The sequence below is a fragment of the Babylonia areolata genome, chromosome 19 (genome assembly GCF_041734735.1).
Source record: "Babylonia areolata isolate BAREFJ2019XMU chromosome 19, ASM4173473v1, whole genome shotgun sequence".
Taxonomy (NCBI): domain Eukaryota; kingdom Metazoa; phylum Mollusca; class Gastropoda; order Neogastropoda; family Buccinidae; genus Babylonia; species Babylonia areolata.
Genome location: NC_134894.1, coordinates 51,812,624 through 51,829,918, shown reverse-complemented (window position 1 = coordinate 51,829,918; position 17,295 = coordinate 51,812,624). Strand labels below are relative to the sequence as shown.

Below are 17,295 nucleotides of genomic sequence, written 5' to 3'. Positions count from 1 at the left end.
GATACGCATCAATTTACATACATGTATAACATCAACGGTTGAGATCCCAACTAACTTTCCAGTGTGTGACGGTGCATATAACAAGTTTCCAAGGTATTACCCCACAAAACACAAATGTCTCACGAGATATACCTCCTGTTTCAAATTAAATCACTACTCTGTCAGGATTCATTAAAAGATTCCGTGAATACATTCAAATTTAACACACAAAAGTTAACAAGATAACAAACACAGGTCTTACTCTTGGAAAGTTGTGATTTCGCCGGATGCAATTGAGTGAACTCCCTTGAAATGTTTGGCCCTTGGCCAATGGACCCAACAGTAATTTTTGGCGACGGTTTTGTCGACGCATGGTTCGGTGTTGAAAACGAGGGTGGCGGGGCAAACGCTTCGATGGCTGGACTGTCATGCAAGCGTACGAGTATGGAAGTAAACAATCGTTTGCAACACATATTGAGAAATATCAGCGACGATAGACATGATTCAGTAAAGAAGTTTCCGAAAGAAAATTTAGAGGAAGTAGACTCTAGTAATAAATTGTAAATAATATGTTAGGTATTCTCTCTCTCTCTCTCTCTCTCTCTCCACTGAGTTTAGTTTGTGTTGAGTGTGTTGCCCACCCGTAATGGCTGTTGGACCTTAAAAAAAAGTTTTTAGCTTTGCATGTACTCTTATAATTTATGCGAATGATATTAGACCCATTCTGTTGTCAGACGGTTTCAGCAAATGTTAAATGGGAAGTGAACAAGTTGAAAAACGAAGATTGTGTTTTTTCGAAAACGAAAAGGTAAACTATAGATAGCAAATTTTGTTATGGAAATGGCAATATTGAACTGGTTGATTCTACCGTATATTTAGGTTTAGATCAGTTTCAGTTTCAGTAGCTCAAGGAGGCGTCACTGCGTTCGGCCAAATCCATATACGCTACACCACACTAGTCTGCCAAGCCGATGCCTGACCAGCAGCGTAACCCAACGGTTAGAGTTTACTCAGAATGAAAGTCTTGATAAGGCCAAATAGAGGGCAAACGATCCAAAAAAACACATCTTCCAATTGAGCTAGTTTTAGATTAATTGATAGACTTGCTGAACCAGCACTGACTTACGGTTGTGAAATACAGGGAAATGAAAAATCGTCTTTCGTTAAGAATTCACAACCACTGAAAATTTCGTAGGAGTATGCTATGCATTTTCCGTTTAAATAGGAGTACTGTGAACTGATTTGTTTTTGGTGAAACAGGAAATGTCCTTTAGTTCTAAGAATTAAAGTATGAATGGAATCTGGACCAATTTAATCAATTTAGTACAATATAAATGTTCATGTCTCTTTGTTTTTGATATGTCAGCTTTTAGCTCAAATTAAGTGTCGGCTGAGTAACACAAAAGTATGTGTAATACCTATCTCAAACAAAGTATAGTTTTTCAATTAGTATTTCTAAGAGACAATTAAGACAACAGTGTTTAGAGGTGCAAGTCATCCGGCATATGCCGGAAATCCGGCACAGAACATCTTGACTTTGAGTTGTTTCCGGCATGGAGAAATTTTGTTCTGGGTGTTTCCGGCATGGAGAAATTTGTTTGGTATTTCGTATTTCCGGCATGCCGTGCATCAATTAATATTTGTGTAGCTTGGTCGCTCCTTTTGATTTTCTCCGTCAGGTTTGTGTACAGGGATGTCATTTTGCATGTGACGAAACTCGAACTTAAGAAGTGTCACAGAAGAACTCAGATTCAGATCTGTCAAAACCAGTGTGTCGTTTACTTGCGCGTGCATCGATGACTTGAAAACTACGGGAGACTGACATGCGCAGTGGCTCTTGCATCTTCAACGGTTTGTTCTGCATGGCGCATAATTATGACAACCAACCTCACTACAGTAGTTACAGTTCACGTCTTGTGTGTGCACGCTTTATCATAACATACTAACAAGAGAGGCAAGGCCTTCAAGACTCACCTGTGATCATCTCATCTCATCTATCCCTTGACCCGTGGGTGGGTCGTTGGGGCACCATGGATGACTGCCTGGTCAGCTCGCGCCACCTGCCTCGGTCCTCAGCGGCCCTTTGAGTTGTGGCAAATGGCAGGCCCGTCCACTCTTTGATGTTGTCCTCCCACCGCTTTCTCTGTCTGCCTCTCTTCCTCCTTCCTTGTACGGTACCCTGCAGGATGGTCTTGGCTAGGCCGTCTGATCGTGTGACGTGTCCATACCAGCGGAGCTTGCGTTCCTTCACTGTGGTTAGCAGGTCTTTGAATGGGCCAATGGCGTTTTGGACTCTTCTTTTCACTTCCTCATTTGTGATGTGGTCTTTGTATGTAATGTTCAGGATCTTGCGGAAGCATCTCATTTCCAGGGCCTGGATTCTTCTCTGGAGTTCTGCAGTGAGGGTCCAGGATTCGCAAGCGTATAGAAATATCATATAGAAATATCACCTGTGATACACTTTAAAAAAAATCTAATCGTTAAAATGTGTTCTGTATTTGTTATTATAAAACTTAGGGTTAAAAGAAAGAAACAAAACGTCCTAATGGCAGATTCGAACCCCACGTGTTCGGGTGAGAAGAAACTGTCTAACCCATTACACTATCGTGGTTCCTTAGCTGACGTTCAAAAATATAATATTTAAACATGATTTTTTAAAGGGCGATAAATCGATTGCAGTATTCGCAGTGAGAATGCAGTGTTTAAATCATATTATTCTGGTGTATCTTGGGCATTCAAAAAATCTTTAAGGGCAATTAAAAATTCTTTTCAAGTCCGCGGTAAAGGAGACGTGACTATCACCACGATCACACTGCAACATTCAGCCGTTTTCTCTAGATCTAGATAGATCTACAAGTTTAGTTACACCTGGTTGACAGGGTCGATTCAATTTTTCTTTTATGTTCATTCTAGTTTTATAGTTTTAAAGTTGATATGAAAATTGAGTATTTTGTTAAACTAATAACATGTTGAACCAAGTACAAGTACTTCTAAACGTCGTAAGAAGTGAAAAGGACTTCATTTTGAGAAAAGTCAAGACTGGAAATTTTTACGTTTCATCAATTCAATTTCCCGTACGTCGTGGGTGTGAAATCACCCAGACAAGTGTTTTTGCTCTGTAACTCAAGTAATATTGAAGCCACTTCCACATAATTTCATGACTTTGTCCATAATATAGTTTACTACATATCCACTGAACATTATTTTCTTTTATACATAAACAAAGAAGTTATTAATCAATTAATGTCCCAGTACGTCGTGGGTGTGACGACACCCATACTCCCAAAGAATAAACCTTGCACGCCGTACGTCGTGGGTGTGGAGCCACCCATGCAAAGCTTGCGCGCCACGCATTGTCGACGTGACGTCACTTGGGCTCGCTACAGAGAGAGATCAGAGTGACCTTGTCTTTTGTTGATCGTATCCCGGTTCAAGTCTGCGGTAAGTTTTACTCTAAAGTTGTAACTAATTTCAGAAAACAATATTTATTGCACTAGATATCTTCAACAATATTGAATGAACTGTTTTTCTTGTAGAGAATGATCGGGAGCAACTGATTGATAGCTTTTTATCTAGTTGGAATTAAAGTGCCTTTCTAAGAACTGGATATTTTTGTAAGTCTGAAATCAATTGATCTAAAATCTAGTTGATATAGAAATTTTATTCTTATCCTAATCTGTTCAAAGTAGAGAAAACCCGACTATGGCTAAAAAAAGAAAGATAGTTGATATAGAAATTTTATTCTTATCCTAATCTGTTCAAAGTAGAGAAAACAACACTCTCTTCTCACGGGCAAAACGTATTCACAATGCACCTGGTCAAGCACTGGAGTAAATAGCCTACACGCACAAGTGGAAACTGCGCATGCAAGTCTGCTGAAGAAAAGTCAAATTTGCTTTACGGACAGGTGTGGGTTACTGTGCACCCACGACGTACGGCAAGGTCTTATTTCTTCAGTGAAACCATGGGTGCCTACACACCCACGACGTACAGCGAAGGGTTAGTTCGTACACAGAAACCATGGGTGCCTACACACCCACGACGTACAGCGAAGGGTTAGTTCGTACACAGAAACCATGGGTGCCTGCACACCCACGACGTACAGCGAAGGGTTAGTTCGTACACAGAAACCATGGGTGCCTGCACACCCACGACGTACAGCGAGGGGTCATTCCTTCTTAGAAACCATGGGTTTCTGCACACCCACGATGTACGGCGCGCAAAATTTTAGGCGACGTACGGGAAAGATTAACTTGCATGGTTTATTATTTTTAACTGTGAATTCCGACTGATTCTGTGGATATTTTTATGGCAGTTTGGGGCATAATCCAGTAAGTGATGAGGCGTTCACAAATCTTTCTCTGAATAAATATTTAACGGTCTCCTTCTCCAACTTTCCATCACATGTTACCGTGTATTGTCCATTGAATATAGGATTGAACGGGAGGTCAACAACTTGAAACAAAATGGCGTCGTTTGCGTTCCCGGAGAAGAATATGAGCACGCGCTTTAAATATCTATAAATATGCGCACGCAATTGATTTTTGCCCATGACCTTCAGGGCCCAGCCAATAGATCTATAATGTCCACTCATCCTATTGATTTTAGTATTTTCCGAAAAAGACCACTTGGGCGAATGAACATAGTGAAAACCCTGTACACTGAGAGTAAAACACACAAGCTTTTTATGTATTGAGTATAATTTCAATATGTAATGTTTAAGATGAGAAAGATCAGTTTAAAGCAAATTAAGCCCCATAGCATTAATTTCCCCTTTTTACTATCTGCACCAAAGACATGCAAAATAAATATAACTTCCATGCTTAGCAAAAGAAGTTCCTGTTTGAACAAAAAATGACTGCTCTTGTTGTGTCAGAATATCAGATCAAAGTGCCAAGTTTAGAGAATAAAAAATATATAAATATAACAGTAAACTCAGTTTGCATATAATTTGGCTTCATTTTTGACTCACTTGTGTAAACAAAGTGAGTCTGTTTTAACCCGGTTTTCGGTTGTCTGTATGTGTCTGTGGTAAACTTTAACATTGACATTTTCTCTCCAAATACTTTGTCAGTTGGCACCAAATTAGGCACGAAAATAGGAAAAATTCAGTTCTTTCCAGTCATCTTGTTTAAAACAATATTGCACCTCTGGGATGGGCACAAAAAAATAAAAAATAAACCAAATTATATGCAAACTGCATTTACTGTTATATTTATATTTTTTGTATTCTCTAAACTTGGCACTTTGATCTGATATTCTGACACAACAACAAGAGCAGTCATTATTATCATTTTTTGTTCAAACAGGAACTTCTTTTGCTAAGCATGGAAGTTTTATTTATTTTGCAAACGTTTTGGTGCAGATAATAAAAAAGGGAAATTAATCTGTAATTAATGTTAGGGGACTTAATTTGCTTTAAACGATCTTTCTCATCTTAAACATTACGTTTTGAAATTATACTCAATACATAAAAAGCTTGTGTGTTTTACTCTCAGTGTACAGGGCTTTCACTATGTTCATTTGCCCAAGTGGTCTTTTTCGGAAAATACTAAAATCAATACGACGAGTGGACTTTACAGATCTATTGGCTGAGCCCTAAAGGTCATGGGCAAAAATCAGTTGCGTACACATATTTATACACATTCAAAGCGCGTGCTCATATTCTTCGCGAACGTGAACGACGCCATTTTGTTTCAAGTTGTTGACCTGTCCGTTCAATCCTATATTCAATGGACAATACACGATAACGTGATGGAAAGTTGGAGAAGGAGACCGTTAAATACTTATTCAGAGAAAGGTTTGTGAATGCCTCATCACTTACTGGATTATGCCCCAAACTGCCATAAAAATATCCACAGAATCAGTCGGAATTCACAGTTAAAAAGTGTAAACCATGCGAGTTAATACCCTTGAACTGATCACGATGAAACGAAAAAAATTCCAGTCTTGACTTTTCTCAAAATGAAGTCCTTTTCACTTCTTACGACGTTTAGAAGTACTTGTACTTAACTCTACATGTTATTAGTTTAACAAAATACTCAATTTTCCTATCAACTTTAAAACTATAAAACTAGAATGAACATGAAAGAGAAATTGAATCGACCGTGTTGTACTACATTCCCGGCGGGTGTAACTAAACTTGTACATCTATCTAGATCTAGAGAAAACGGCTAAATGTTGCAGTGTGATTGCGGCAATAGCCACGTCTCCTTTACCGCGGACTTAAAAAGAATTTTTTTTTATTGCCCTTAAAGATTTTTTGAATGCCCAAGACACACCAGAATAATATGATTTAAACAGCGTTCTCACTGCGAATACCGCAATTGATTTATCGCCCTTTAAAAAAGTATGTTCAAATATTAAATTTTAGAACGTCAGTTAAGGAGCCAGAATAGTGTAATGGGTAAGACAGTTTCTTCTCACCCGAACACGTGGGTTTCGAATCTGGTTAGGACTTTTTTTCTTCTTTTTTTTTTTTTAACCCGAAGCTTTATAATAGCAAATACAGAACACATTTTAACGATTAGATTTTTTTTTTTTTTTTAAGTGAGTCTTGAAGGCCTTTCCTCTCTTGTTTTTTAAATTTTTTGTGTGTGCCCATCCCAGAGGTGCAGTATTGTTTTAAACAAGATGACTGGAAAGAACTGAATTTTTCCTATTTTTATGCCAAATTTGCCCGGGTGTCAACTGACAAAGAATTTAAAGAGAAAATGGCAATGTTAAAGTTTACCATGGACACACACACACACGCACACACACACACACACAACCGAACACCAGCTTAAAACATAGACTCACTTTGTTTACACAAGTGAGTCAACAAAATACGATTTTCTCCTGTCAGTGTTCGGAAGCGTACCGATGTACCTACGGCCCACGGACATAAATAGAATTTAAGTATCGCCTCGGACGTGTGTGTGTGTGTGTGTGTGTGTGTGTGTGCAAACATACACACTATGCACGTTTTTCTCGCCTATACCTACGTATAACTGTCTGGCTGGTGGAAAAATGCACACGTGCACAAACATACTACGCACGCACACGCGTGCGCTCTCCCACACCCATTTTACCATCGGACGGACTCGTATACATAAGCATTATACAGATGCACACTCACACACATGGAACTCACACGCGCGCGCACGCACACACACACACACACACACACACACACACACACACTAAATCGCATAGTTACATGCTCGCACACACATACACACATACAGTGACATACACACAAAGTGACACACACACACACACAAACGCACACACTCTGCATTAATTCTGGGCTGCAAGCATTGTCACTTTTCGCAACAATCACTTAGTAGCAATAAATTGTGACAAAAAGTTTGTGGAATTGACTCAGTCTGTTTCTGAAATTACGTCGGCAAAAATGCCGCAATACCCATCATGGCTGCAGTTTGGTACGTTAATTAGATCATTTACATCACTTGCATGATGATAATTACTGAATTTCAATGCGCCGCTTGTCCCTCATTTGGACATCGAACTGCCAAATTCTACTATTCGTCCGTAGTTTCTACGATTCAAGCCCCCAGATTACGGCACGGTGGGCAGCTGTGTCCGAGTAAAGAAAAACTACGATTTTGCTGACCGCGAAACAAACACACACAAACACACACACACACACACACACACACACAGAGCAAATGCCAAGAACCGCCATACGTATTCGTCAGTCACTGAAGCTGAAGAATTCCTCACTGAGGAAAAACTTTCGTAGCACTTGACATCAATACCTCTTTTTGTTGTTGTTGTTTTTGTTTTTTGCGTATTTATGTGAACACGTCGGTCGATTATGCGGCTACACTATCATTGCTGCAGTCAGTATACGTCCGCTTTACCTGCATCTAGTGTCGTTATGTTTTGTTCAAATGCGTGTGCGGCCTTTGTCATTAATTTTGGACGTCGATTCATTTCACTATCGCCGTTGTCTTTTAACTACGTACACACACGCACGCACCTTCAGAGACACCACACATACACAGACAAACGCACAAATGTGCACACTCTCATGGCACATTAATTTTTACTATTGCTTACATACATTCACAGATATTGACGCGCGCAAACACATGTAAACGCGCGTGTGCTCACACACACACACAAACACACACACACACACATGCAAACACCATCCACACATGTACCGTGCATACAAACACACGCACGCACATCCACACACACACGTATGCACACACGCAGTGACAGACACCACACATAATGATACACAGTTGGACACACTAACACACATTTTACCACTGCTCACATACATATACAGACGCGTGCACACGGCACATATACGCACACATCCACACTTATACGTGTACACACACACACACACACACACACACACACACACACTATGTGCGTGCACACACACACACACACACACACACACACACAGAGGCTTGCATTGAAAACCTGCAATTCACGCATGCACACACACTCATATACACACGCACGCTCGCGCACGCACGCACACAAACACGCCGGCACACACCCACATACCCACCCATGCGTGCGCGCACGCAACACACATTACTTCGGGTACTTTCTTTCCTCAGTAGCTCCAGCTCTGAAAGAAGTGATGCTTGTGGACAGTTGAGAGTACCACTTGCATATTTTTCTTTACAGTAAGATACAGAATTGTATTATAGATTGTTTCCGTAACAAAAACAATGTGATTTGTCTTTTATTTGAATAAAACTGTAATTGACTGCCGGTTTTGTCACACTTGAGCCCGTGTAGTATTTTCAGGCTTCAGTCTGGGCAGAAAAAAAATGCAGACTCCAGTCTGGGCAGAAAAAAATGTCAGGCTAATTTCAAGCTTCGGTCTGGGAAGAAAAAAAAATTTCAGGCTAATTTCAAGCTTCGGTCTGGGCAGAAAAAAAAATCAAAAAAAATCAGGCCTTGGGTTGGTCTCTCTGCTTACACCTCTGAGTGTTTGTTTCGGTTCCAGTGTAAGAGAGACAACTGTGTATTGAGGTACCAATTATCTACCGGAATAACCTCCCTTTTTGTCAGAGTTGCCTCCATCCAACGCAAGATTGGCGTAAAAGATGCTTTTGTTGTCAGTGATGATGACATGTTATCCTTAAATAATATGAATGATGATGATGTTAATGACATGTATGATGTCATGAAAAAGGTGATCTTGAACACTTGCGACAGTTTCAGTTTCAGTTTCAGTAGCTCAAGGAGGCGTCACTGCGTTCGGACAAAACCATATACGCTACACCACATCTGCCAAGCAGATGCCTGACCAGCAGCGTAACCCAACGCGCTTAGTCAGGCCTTGAGAACACAAAAAAAACAAAAAAAAACAACAACAAAAAACCGGGGGAATAAATAATAGATAAGCTTGCATATATAAATAAATAAACAAATAATAATTATAATATAGAAAAAGGTAGTAGTAATAATATTAGTAATACTAATAAAATGATAATAATAAAACATAAATAAATAAATAAATAAGACAACAATGGTGATAAATAAGCAAATAAATGTAAAATATGAAGACACACATTCACGCATACACCCACACATGCATAACAGAAATGCACCAGACATGCAGTTTCACATATATGAAAGCACAGTCAAATACATATAAACGTACATGAGCTCCAACACACACACACACACACACACACGCATTACCGTGCACCTCCTCTACCCCCCTCCTCCACACACTCATTTCTAGTCTAAGTATCGCAGCTTCCACGGCACACACACACACAAACACACACTCACAGAGATGAACACTTACTTGTACAAGCACATATGAAAGCACAGTCAAATACATATAAACGTACATGAGCTCCAACACACACACACACACACACACACATTACCTTGCACCTCCTCTACCCCCTCCTCCACACACTCATTTCTAGTCTACGTATCGCAGCTTCCACGGCACACACACACACACACACAAACACACACTCACAGAGATGAACACTTACTTGTACAAGCACACACACATACGCCCATATCTCCCACCCCCAACCCCACACACGTACATACAAAGATATATATATATATATATATATATATACACGTTCCAATATCCTGTTGCTCCCACAGTGTAGGCATGCATACACTCACATACCTCATCCTCTACCCCACCTCCCCCCGCACTCCCACCTCCCCTCACACACACACACACACACACGTACACATATCTCTCCTGACACTTGTGTACAATTTCACTCTCGCGCATTCACAAACGCACTCAAAAGCACAGACCCACACATACACACAAACACACAGCCGCCACTGACTGGCCGCAAGAGGGATGGGAAAAGATCTCTGATGCCAAGAACGTGGCGTCTAGTGTGTTGCTCGGTCTATTGTATTTGGAAAGGCCCACAGAGACTCTGTTCCGTTTTGAAGAAATTTGCGCAATGTTGGTTTGGAAATGATGCCGATATTTGTTTGATTTGCAAAGCATCGTGCTCTACCTTTCATGTTAGATTTGCGGCCGCTCCCTCTCTCTGCTTCTATTTCTTTGAGGCGATCGATGGTGTGATGGCCTTGTACCTGTTCTTTTTGGTATTCTTTGACTTTTCTGAGGATTTCCGATTTTCCTAGATGTAGGCTGCTCGTTGGTGTTGCGTTACCAGCAAGTCTGTCAGCTCGCTCATTTCCCTTAACACCTGCATGTCCCGGGCAGTATGACCATGTGAGTTTTTTAATCTGAAAGTTGCGCATTACGTTATGCCACTCTGGGCTTCCCATTCCGTTTTCAATTTTCTGTATGAGGTTCATTGAGTCGGTTAGAATCATGGCATGTTGGTTTCCGGGCGTATGGAAGGACGATAGCCACTGGAGGGCATGTGTCACAGCTTCAACTTCCATCGTTAGGCTGGAGGTTGTGACTTTGTAGGCAGCATTCTCTTCCCAAATTGTTTTTCCATTTTGTTTCGCAGTGAATCCCCAGCCAGACTGGTCTTTGGTGACTGAGCCATCTGTGTATATGATGATGTCCTCTTCTTTACTGTTTTCTTCTATAAGCAGCTTCACTTCCGCATCAGTTTTGCCCTCTGGCCATTCCCGACAATGTCTTCCTAGAGTGGGTGAAATGACTGTGTTGAATAGATGGTTGAGGTTTTCGGGGTTTTTCTCCCATTCTTTTGTTACTTTCAGGTCTTGAAGTCGGCATACTAGCTGGATTGTGTCTTCTGCTTGCCCCATCCATGATCTTCCTCGTCCTAGACGGCTGCCTTTTTGTTCTTTGACTGCGTCATGCAGTGGGTTTTGAGGGTTTTCTAATGCTTTGAAGTAGGTCTTGACCTGTTCTAACTTGTTTCTGGCCTGCACTGAAGGAAGGTCAAGCAGGTATCGCATGGTTTCTGTGGGCGTGTCTTTTGTTGTTCCAAGGATCAGCCTCATAGCTTCATTTTGAACTCTTTCTAATTTTAAGAGGTTGCTTTGAGACGGTGTTGTTAGCCCAAGTCCGTAGTCGATCACACTGAGGACGAGTGATTGGTATAGCAGGAAGAGGTGGCGTTGTTCAATTCCTTTGGTTGCCATTGCTTTTAAGACTGAAAGGCCCTTTTTGCATTTGAGAACAGTGTTTTCCGTATGTTTTCTGAAGGTCAGCATCCTGTCGAAGTGTATTCCTAGGTAGCGTAGGCATTCAGTTTTCTCAATTTGAATCCCATCGAATGACACAGAAGGTGGTGATTTGCTCGCGGTTTTGTTGTTGAGGGTGCACAGCAACGTTTGGGCTTTCGCTGGATTGATGGAAGATCCTGTGTCTTTGCACCATTGAGCAATATTGTTTAGTTGTTTCTGGACGGCTTCAGTTCTTTCCTGAGCATTTTTCGAAGTTTTGAAGACCAGGCCGTCATCCGCAAGGGTAAGCACCCGAGCAATTCCATTGTTGTTTAAGTCTGCAAGGCCCTTCGTGTAGACATTGTAGAGGACAGGAGAGAGTGGAGACCCTTGTGGCAGTCCCATGGATAGTTTAGAAGGTGCAGACATCCAATCTCCGAGGCGTAGGACGACGGTTCTTTCCTGAAGCGCTGCTGCTATCCATCTTGTCAGTGTCAAACTTACTCCATACCTTAGTAGCAGCTCCATGAGGTGCGCAAACTGGACTTTATTGTAGGCATCTTCAAGGTCAATTGCTACTGCTAGTGTTTCTTCTTTTCTTTGAAATCCTTCATACACCTCATATGCAAAAGCAGCTGCATTTTCCCATGTGGACTTGCCTGTTCTGTAACCACCTTGATTTGAAGGGAGAATGTGCCTGTGTTCAAGATCCCTTGCAAGTTTCCTGGCTATCATGCGTTCCATGAGCTTTCCAACAATGTTTTGCATGGTTAGGATCCGGTAGCCGCTTACCTGACGATGGTCCTTTCCTGGTTTTGGTATGGGTTTTAAGAAGCTGTGTGTCCAGTCCTCCGGCACCTGTCCATTGTGGAAACTGTTTTGATATAGATTGAAAAGTTTGCTTCTGTCTTCTTCCGATAGCTCCTTGATGTCTGAGTAACGAACTTTGTCTGGGCCAGGAGCCGATTCTTTCTTGCATTTAGCTATTGCCTCGTTTAGATCATCCATTGTCAAGTCATCATCAGGTCCAGTCTGCATAAGGGTTTGGTTTAACTCCTCAACATATTTCTTTTTCTCATCTAAGTTTCTTTGATCACTCTGTTGTATGAAACGTTTGAGCAAGGCAGATCCTTTTTCTTCATTTGTCTTAAGCTTGGTTCCGTCAGTGTCTAACATGTCTGGGGTTGTTGTTGTGCACGTTTTCCCTTCCATGCGACGATAAAATTGCCAGAACACTGTCAATGTTGTGTCATAACTGAGTGCCTCGCAAAACTGTTTCCACTTGTCATTTTTGGCCTCTTGAGCAATGACTTCAAACTGTTTAGTTTTTTCTTTCATTTTTGTTTCAATATCTTTGTCCGGAGATGGTTTTGTTCTTTCTTTTTGCCAAAGTTTGACAGCCGCATGTTTTTCTATCCAGGCTCTCTCTGTGTCGGTATTCCACCATGGGGGCTGAATAGTTTGCATCCTGTTCAGTGCCGTTCTTTTGTTTCTTCTGCGTCTTAATTTTTCGATGACGGTTGTCTCTTTGGTTTCATACTGAAATGGATCACACAGTTTCATACAGGGTTTATCGGACAGTTTCTGTAGACTGAAAGCTACCGGGAGGTGGTCGCTGCCTTGGTATGGAAGTGTCTCTGCATTCATTTCTGCTCTGAATTTTGGAGATGTGACAAGTATGGCATGCTTAAATCAACAGCTCCAAGACCCTCAACAAACACCAAATGTGTACACAACACTAACAAGGCCTGGTTTGACCAAGCATGTAAACTAAGTAGAGAAAGATACAACACATTCAGAAACGCTCATCTGAACGACAAGGACAATGTAATTCTAAAACAAGAGATGAAAGCAGCATGTAAACAGTGCAAATCCACAATTCGAAAAGCTGAAAAAAGGTACAGAAAATCTATAGTTAATGATATAATAAAAATGAAATAACGTAATCCAAAACGCTATTGGTCTCTCATAAATGGGAAGAACCATAAACAAGCAACAACAATTCCGTTAGACAAATTCAAGGAACACTTTGAAAATTTTTCTAAAATAAATACAAGTGACCAGACCACACTCTCACAGGAAGAAGAAACTGACAGATTATTGGGAGAATTTATTGAATCAGATGAAGCAAAAACAATTCTAAATAAAAGCTTCACAGAAGCAGAACTTTGTTCCATTGTTAAAAAGCTAAAGAATAATAAATCCCCCAGAATTGATGGAATTATCAATGAAGCCATTTATCATACCTTTGATAAATTAAAACAGTTTTGGTGTAATTTATTCAATAGAATATTTGAAACTGGCACCTTACAAGGTGACTGGCTTACTGGTACCAATGTCCCTATTTACAAAAATAAAGGAGACAAAAACGACCCGAATAATTACAGGGGCATCACATTACTCTCATGCAGTGCTAAATTCTTTACTGCTGCACTCAACGAAAGACTATGCACCTTTTCTGATACCTTAGATATTCTTTCCGAAAACCAGGCTGGCTTTAGACCTAACCATTCCACAACTGATCACATCTTTGTAATGAAAATTAATGTTTGAATGACATAATGAGAAACAGAAAGAAAAAAAATTGTTCTGTGCTTTCATAGATTATGAGAAAGCGTTCGACAAAGTATGGCATACAGGCTTATGGACAAAACTCATTCGCTCTGGGATCAATGGCAAGTTCCTCAATATTGTCAGGAACATGTATAAAGGAATTGTTTCATGCGTTTCCTCAAATGGTACCGTTTCTGAGTCTTTTGCAATTTACCAAGGTGTTCGCCAAGGTGAAAACCTATCCCCCTTTTTGCTTGCTTTGTACGTGAATGATGTGGAAACCCACCTTACCAGGAATGGTTGCTCCCCTGTCGATATGGGGATAAGCCATGAATACCTCAAACTATTTGCTAATTCTGTATGCTGATGATACAGTAATATTTGCTGACTCAGAAGCTAAGCTTCAGAAGGTGCTAAACGAATTAGAAGCATATTGTAATGACTGGAAAATAAGTGTGAATTGCTCCAAAACAAAGTTAATGGTATTCTGCGATAAGAAACTAAATTACCAGTACCCGTTCACACTTAATGGAAATACTCTAGAACACGTTACTTGCTTTAAATACCTAGGACTTACTTTCAGTTTCAGTGGTAAGTTTAACATAGCTGTGAAACAATTAAAAGATCAGGCCAGACGGGCAATGATGGCACTGTTAAGAAAAAGCAGACAACTTCAGCTCCCTATTTCCTGCCAGTTAGACGTATTCAATTCACTTGTCATGCCAGTATTAACTTATGGTTGTGAAGTTTGGGGTAATAACTGCGTTGACATTGCCGAATCATTACACTTGGAATACTGTAAATACATTCTCCAGCTTAAGAAAAGCACCCCGAACTGTTTCATCTATGGTGAAACAGGACGTTTCCCCCTGTTTGTGCATGTATATTGCCGAACGATCAAATTCTGGCACAAATTGTCCACTGACACATTGACTGGTAAAAAAAATTCTCCTCTCGCATGCTGAACACATTAACTGAATGTTTTAATTTACAGATACACAAAAATGACTTGTTACTTAAAATCAAACAGATTCTAGATGAAAATGGGCTGTCTTTTGTGTGGTACTATCCACAATCTGTATCAACCGCATGGCTGATAAACAATCTGACCCAAAGACTTAAAGATAGTTATACACAAAAATGGGTAGAAACTTGTCGTAACTCTACAAAAGCCTATAACTACAGTTTATTTAAAAGCCAAATAGCTTTTGAAGATTATCTAGACATTTTGCCATTGTGCTATAGCATCCCAATGTTGAAACTCAGAACAAGTAATTACAAACTACCAGTTGAGAAAGGGAGACACATGAACATACCACAAGAAGCAAGATTGTGTCATCTTTGTGACACGAATCGAGTGGGAGACGAATACCACTTTGTCATGGAATGTCCTGCAATTCAAAATCTCCGCAATCAGTATTTACCTAAGTATTACAGAACACGTCCCAACTTCCACAAATATGCAACAGTAATGTCTGTTAGTAGTAAGAAAAAGTTACTAAATTTGGCTAAATTCATTAAAGAAGGTTTTAATGTGTTCCGTTAGGAGCCAGTTTCAGTCCGGATTCTTTGCCACTTATGCCTTAACTGTACTTATTGAATAGGAATTAGAACAATGACTTGTGTTAATCTTGACACGGCATCCCGTACATATCCATATGTAATTGCATGATCATATATATACATATTTTAAATATCTTTTTTCTCTTGTATATATCAAACCAATCCCAGTATTACTGGCAAATGGGTGCTAAAATAACATGCAAATTATTGTGTATTTTATTTTGTTACACCATGTCATTGTTACTGCTGTGCTCCAACTAACCCCCCAGTTCCCAGTACAGGCTCAACTAGTCAGATACAGAGCCGTATTGTAAATCTAAGTTGTGATCTGTGCATTTGTCTATTTCTATTGCATTGTACCAGACTGATGATTACATTTGGCCTTTTATTTCATTTTATTTTCCCCCCATTTGTATTATTCCCCCTTTTGTTTCTTCTTTTTAAATTATCTTCGCTCTTCCTCTGTGGCCGTCATCCTGTTATTGTCATGTTTCCTTGTTTCTCTATGACTCAAAAGAGTTAATGGGAATAAACAAACTCTGAACTCTGAACTCATTCTCAAACTTTATCTTTCTACCAGAACCACCTCATTATAGATATCACATTAAAAAAATTTTAAAATTAAAAAATCAAAAAAAATCACGAATACCTTTTTGAGGCCCTTTTATAGTAAGTAAAAACATATTAGAATCAGACCAATGACACAAAGGGTTTTTGAGGTCTGTGTGTATGAGAAAAGATGAAAGTTTCATGTTTTTTGTGATAAGAAACTGTCAGTAGGGAGAGCTGAACAGTACAAGGTCTTCAGAGAAAAAGTCCCCCTCAGTCAAGTGTTTCGGCCCTTAACTCCTTACACTTTAAGGGGGCCGGGCTGACCCAGGTCATGACTCCTGGATGCCCTTGTATTGCTGCCCTTTTTTTTTTTTCCTGGTCCTCAGCAGGTTCGAACCTGCGCCTCCAGGGTGGTCACCACTTCAGGACTGAGTCACCCGGCCTTTTCTGGCGGAAATTTTACCCACTGAGCTATCGTACGCCTAGTTTGAGTAGGGAAAATTTATTCCTTTACGAAGTTTACTTTCATTTCTCCTCGACCAGATCCAGCTGGAACTCTTTTCTGAAGCTTTTGCCGCCGGTTGCTTTGAGAGCCCGTGTCCTCTCTCTGCCAGAAATCGACAGCTGTTTCATGAGGCTGTAGGCAGATGCGCTCACAAACCCTCTTGCACCAATCTCTATGGGGAGGACTTTGGCTTGGAAGCCAGATTCTCTCAGGCTGCTGGCTAGACTAGCATGCTTCTCGGTCTTGAAGATGTGGGCTACCTCCACTCTGCTTTCGTATTTCACCACAGTGAGCTCAATCAGAATCGCTTGTTTCGTTGCTTTGGAGTGTCAGGTCTCATGCCGCTCTTGCTGATGATTTCGGGGTGTTTCTTCCCCTCTGTTAGGTCAACTGTGCATTCCCAATCTTCGGCACCATCAAGCAGCCCACGTTTCCATGCTTTGGATGTTACAGCTGTTCCTGGCGAGACTTTATTGCTTTATGCAGAGCGGAACGCTACTGCAACTTCTGGTGGGGTTGGCGCTCCTTGGACAGTGCTCACCACGTGTGCAATT

At 40.6% G+C, this 17,295-nt stretch overlaps 1 protein-coding gene across 1 annotated transcript in view; it reads right to left on the bottom strand.

Annotated features, from left to right (window-relative positions):
• The window catches only part of LOC143293828 (DDB1- and CUL4-associated factor 10-like), a 45,847-nt gene extending 45,584 nt beyond the window's left edge, over positions 1–263 (bottom strand). The window contains exon 1 of the mRNA XM_076605109.1: positions 242–263. The gene's annotated coding sequence lies outside the window, so the exon portion shown is untranslated. The remainder of the gene's footprint in view (positions 1–241) is intronic.
• Positions 264–17,295: the final 17,032 nt, after the last annotated feature.